Consider the following 4,922-nt stretch of genomic DNA (forward strand, 5'->3'; position numbering starts at 1 on the left):
AATATGGCATGAAAAGAAATATTTGTATATGTTGTAAAACGTGTCTGGAGGCGATCTTTAAACTGTCACAGTTCACAAGCTACAGTAAGTACAAACTCAACCTCAGGGAAGAGTGTCGTTGTTGTAGGGCTGCAACCAACAATTATTTTCTTCAGCGATTCATCTTTGGATTATCTTCCTGATTCATCTATTGGTTGTTTTCTCCCAACCAACAGTCCACAACCGGAAGATATTCGGTTTACTGTCAGAGAGGACTCAAGAAACCAGAAAATATTCACATTTAAGAAGCTGGAATGAGAGAATTTTAGCATTTTTTCTTTAAAAATGACTCAAAACAACTTGTTGATTATCAAAATTGAAACTAATTGACTCCTTGTTGCAGCTCTAGTTTGGAGCGCTGCTTTAAAACTCATTTTATACTTTCATTTGCATTTTTTAAGTAGTTTATGAAGCATACCATGACGCTTTGTGCTGTATAGCACTGAAACAATTGTCAATTATTATTATTTATTATTAGATAATTGACAGGCAATTAAATTACAACAAATGATACATTCAAGTCATGTATCTACCAAAAAAATCCAAACATTCCCTGGTTTAAACTTTTGGGATTTGAGGATTTCCTGCCTTTCTTGTAAAATGAATATCTTAATGGGCGGGTTCACTATTTTCCATGTTTGTCTTAAAACAACAGTCTGGTGCCCAAATTAACATTGAAATAGTTTTTTCTTGCTGTGATCATTCCTCCTGTTCCTACTAGCTATTAAAAGATCCCTTCATGATGCATTTACAATGTAAGTGATGGGGAACAAAATCCACAGTCTTCCTTCTGTGCAAAAATGTATTAAAAATTTATCTGAAGCTAATATGAAGCTTCAGTCGTCCAAAAGAATCAAATCCAGTAGATATCTTTCAACGCTACAGTCTTTCTAGTGCCAAAGTCCCTCTTTTTTGTTACCTATCCTTTAAGAAATTTGAAGACATGACTTTGAACAAATATACTCATTATTTGCAGCTTTTGTGCTGCATAAATGATGTTAGAAAGGTTTATAAACAGCATGTTTATAACAGACTAATAATGGATCATCTCTTGTTCTGTTTTGAAATAAAGAGAGGCTGCATTATGTAGAGACACGAGGAAAGAGTGTGAGCAGACCTCTAGTTCTTGTCATCATCTCCTCTTCAGTTATCAGACCTCACATTCATGTTTGTGTGAATGTGTCTGTGCATGTATCACACCTCTGCTATCATTAAGAAAGATAAAATACCTTCCCTTAAAAGAGCACACACACACACACACACACACATGCAAATGTGCACACACTCTGGCTGACCTCCCTGCTTTATTTTTAGGAAGCGCTCCATTGGTGTTGCAGCACACACCAGCTGGGTGGGTTTATCTGAACCTCAGCACCTCCTCTGATACACAGCTGACCGTCACCACAGAGAGAGAGACAGGAAAAGAAGTACGAAGTTGAACTTGACTGAAATTAAAATACTTGATAGAGAGAGAACAGACAAAAACATCCTGTCCACAATGAGCTAATGATTAGTTTGAATACGCAGAATATAAAGTATTGGCGCTTTAATCCTACTTATGTGGCAGGACTTTGGGAAATTTGCTCCTCAAATGACCTGTTTTTTTTATTATTTGTTTGTTTTAGGGGAAAACACATTGTTATACTTTTCTACATGCTCTCCTTCAACTCAAACTAATTTGCTCTCAACTCTCAAATCCACTCTCCTCATCTAACTAACGTTTATGTCTTTTATGTTTCTGTTGTTATCAGCAATACTGATGCTCTTGGAAATGTAAAGGTAAAGCTGCACTGTAAAAAAAAAAGTTATGTCACAGAAATGTACTGTATTATTTTACAGTTTTTTAGTGTAAATGCCATAAAAACACAGTAAATTATTTTTATTGAAAATATTCACCATAAGGCTGTAATCTGTAAATTAATATAATGTAATATTATAGTTTTTTAACGGGATTATTCAATTACTTAATGGTCTTGAATGTTAAATTACATTGAGTTCTATGTAAAAATACAAAAAATACACATCCTATTACTGAATGTAAAATTAAGGCAACTTTCTGTTTTTTTTACAGCAAAACTTTAAATTTCATGTAAAAAAAAAAAAAAAGTAAAAGAATGGTAATGGCACTTTATGTCAAACAACGGTAAAAAAGTCCTTTAGTTATTCTACAGAGAATTAAAAAAAGAAAAAATACAGATATTAACTGTAGACATTATCTGCATTTTTACAGTCCAACTGTTGTAAAATTAAAAAAAAAACATTATAAAATGAGCGGAATAAGCTGAATGAAACTTAGTAAGTCTTATGTCCACTCTACTGCTGTGTTTTTTTTAGATATATATTGTATGGTCTGAATATACGTTCATATTTCTATCTCCAGTGGATTGGAAATGCGTTTTACTTCTTTAGGGGAGATGTCAATCAAGGACAGTCTATACAGGCCCACACACTCCTAAGTAGAGGTCTAATCAAGCAAAATAGGCAAGAACACCTCTGTGGGTCTATCATTAGGGGCCTTTAAACTGGGAGAAGCAGAGGAACAAGGGACAACAACAAGGGATTTTGCAGCCCTTTAAATGTTTATTTCATAGTTGTGGTTTCAGGTTGAGTTAACAGCAAAATAACAAACAAAAGAGAACTAAAGCTAATCAACCTAAAATTACCTATTTAAACATAAAGAAACAAAAAAACAAATCACTGACATAACTCCTAACTTAACAGAAACAGGAGAAAAGATATTAAACAAAAATGCCATCCACCCTTACAGAAACTGGGCTGTTAAATATATTTGCAAAGTTATTTACAATACTGCACACAGAAACATGTTGGCTAGTTGGAAGAGTAGAGAGGAGAGCCTGCAGGAGCTGGGGAAAGCTGGCTGTTAAATCTCAAGCTCTGAGGCCCAAACATTGATGAAACACGATGCCCTTCAGCCTTTAATAATTGATGATTATAATTGAATAATAATTTATTATTATATTCTTACTGAGAGTTGTTTTATGACCTACAATGATAAAAATGTCTTCCATATCAAATGAACACGTCTTTCATTTTCAATTGCAGCGATGCAACAGTGTTTTATTATATGACTGGATCATGTGCAGCTGATTGACCATAATGCATCATGTCTATTTTGAAAACTAAAGCACTTTAGTATGCTTTCTTCAGGAAACTCTGAAGAAAAAGTCTGTTATCAATAATTACAAAAGTAAATTATTGATAACAGACAGTTAAAGTCTGTTATCTATAATTACAGAGATCAATGGCATAGAACCAACAGCAAGCACGCCAAAAGTAGTTACAAAAAATGACCAGCAGGTGTCGCACTGAGTGAACCTCCTCATCAATAGATTTGTACACTTATTGTCTCAAAAAATAAATAGAAATAATGTGGATATGTTGACAGCTTGACAAAAAACAGGCATCAAGAGAAAGGCATTTATGCAGTGACTAATCTACACAGACAATGCACATCATATGAGGTGTCAACTATTGTGCAGTAAATCAGTTTGGGACATCTCATCCAGGTAGCATCAGTTAGAATCAAGCTCTCACTGGACAGTGGCCTCCATCAGCTGTGATCATGTGGAGCCACTTGATAACTGGCAAAACACACTCAGTGTAATTCTGCAGACCGGTTAGAGATTCATCTGATTCATCACCTGACAGGAAGGGACTGCTTTATGGCTATTATGATAGGACAAATAATTTCCGCCTTCTAATAACATTTGACATTTGAATGTTGTATTGAGATAGACTTGAAAAAGTCCAAACCTATCCTTCAATCTTCTTAAATTTTAAGAACGCTATAGGAGGGATTCAAGTTTGTTTCCCATACAATATGTTATGTCAACACTGTACTGATAGATATTGACATTTCTGTGAGTGTACTGAGAAGTTACACTGCTTGTCTTGAAGAACTCAGAGACCCCTCGCGCTGATACACCAGAAGACTACGAAGGGCCAGAGTGCATCTCATTTTCATGAACATTTTGTTCCTAGACTGAAAGTGAAAAAATAATAATTATTACACAAATAATTATACATCACACAAACATCAAGCACAAAACAGTGTAACAGTTCTATCAATGTAATTTCCAAAAAACTACTGACTTGCAGTATTATAAAGTGCTATGCAGTGTTTTGGCATCTGAATTGTCTCAAAACACATGGATCTATCCCTAAAAACTGGACTTCTTGTATTATATTTCGTCATCTCACTGCTACCTGAAGCAACATGCCAACACTAACACAGACCATTTCTGGTCTGAACAGGGTTCAGACAGATTTCCAGTCTGGTTGTTTTGTTTTTTCTTGTTTCACAGGAAAAAATGCCAAAAGTGTGTCCGTTCCAGCTTCACAAATATGCGGATTTGCTGCTTTTCTTTATGTTACATCACTGTGAATTGAATATCTTGGGGTTTGAGACTGTTGGTTGGCCAAAACAAGACATTTGAAGAAGTTCCCTTGGGCTTCTGTAAATTACACTAAAATTGGTGTATTTTCCTACTTTGACGGTTTATAGACAACGCAATTAATTGATGAGTCAAGAAATAATCATAAGTTAAAGCAGTTTAAATCAATGGTAAACTATATATTACTGTTAAGTTGCACTTTTCACAAGTGGCATACTTACAGATTTTTACTGTAAACTCCAAAATGTGCAACATACTATTTGATAACAGTGAGGACTACAGTGAGTTTCAATCAACAACAACAACCCAGTTAAAGCATGTCTCAGGTTAAAAAAATGAACATATTTCCACTCTAACTTCTAACCTTTGTATCCAGGCAAGCTTGTGGCATATTTGCAACAAGGTGGTTGACTAACAAAACATATATACAACTAACTGCATCATTGTTTAATGTCCCCAGAGAGCCAC

Source organism: Thunnus maccoyii, chromosome 14, assembly GCF_910596095.1.
Source record: "Thunnus maccoyii chromosome 14, fThuMac1.1, whole genome shotgun sequence".
NCBI classification, from domain to species: domain Eukaryota; kingdom Metazoa; phylum Chordata; class Actinopteri; order Scombriformes; family Scombridae; genus Thunnus; species Thunnus maccoyii.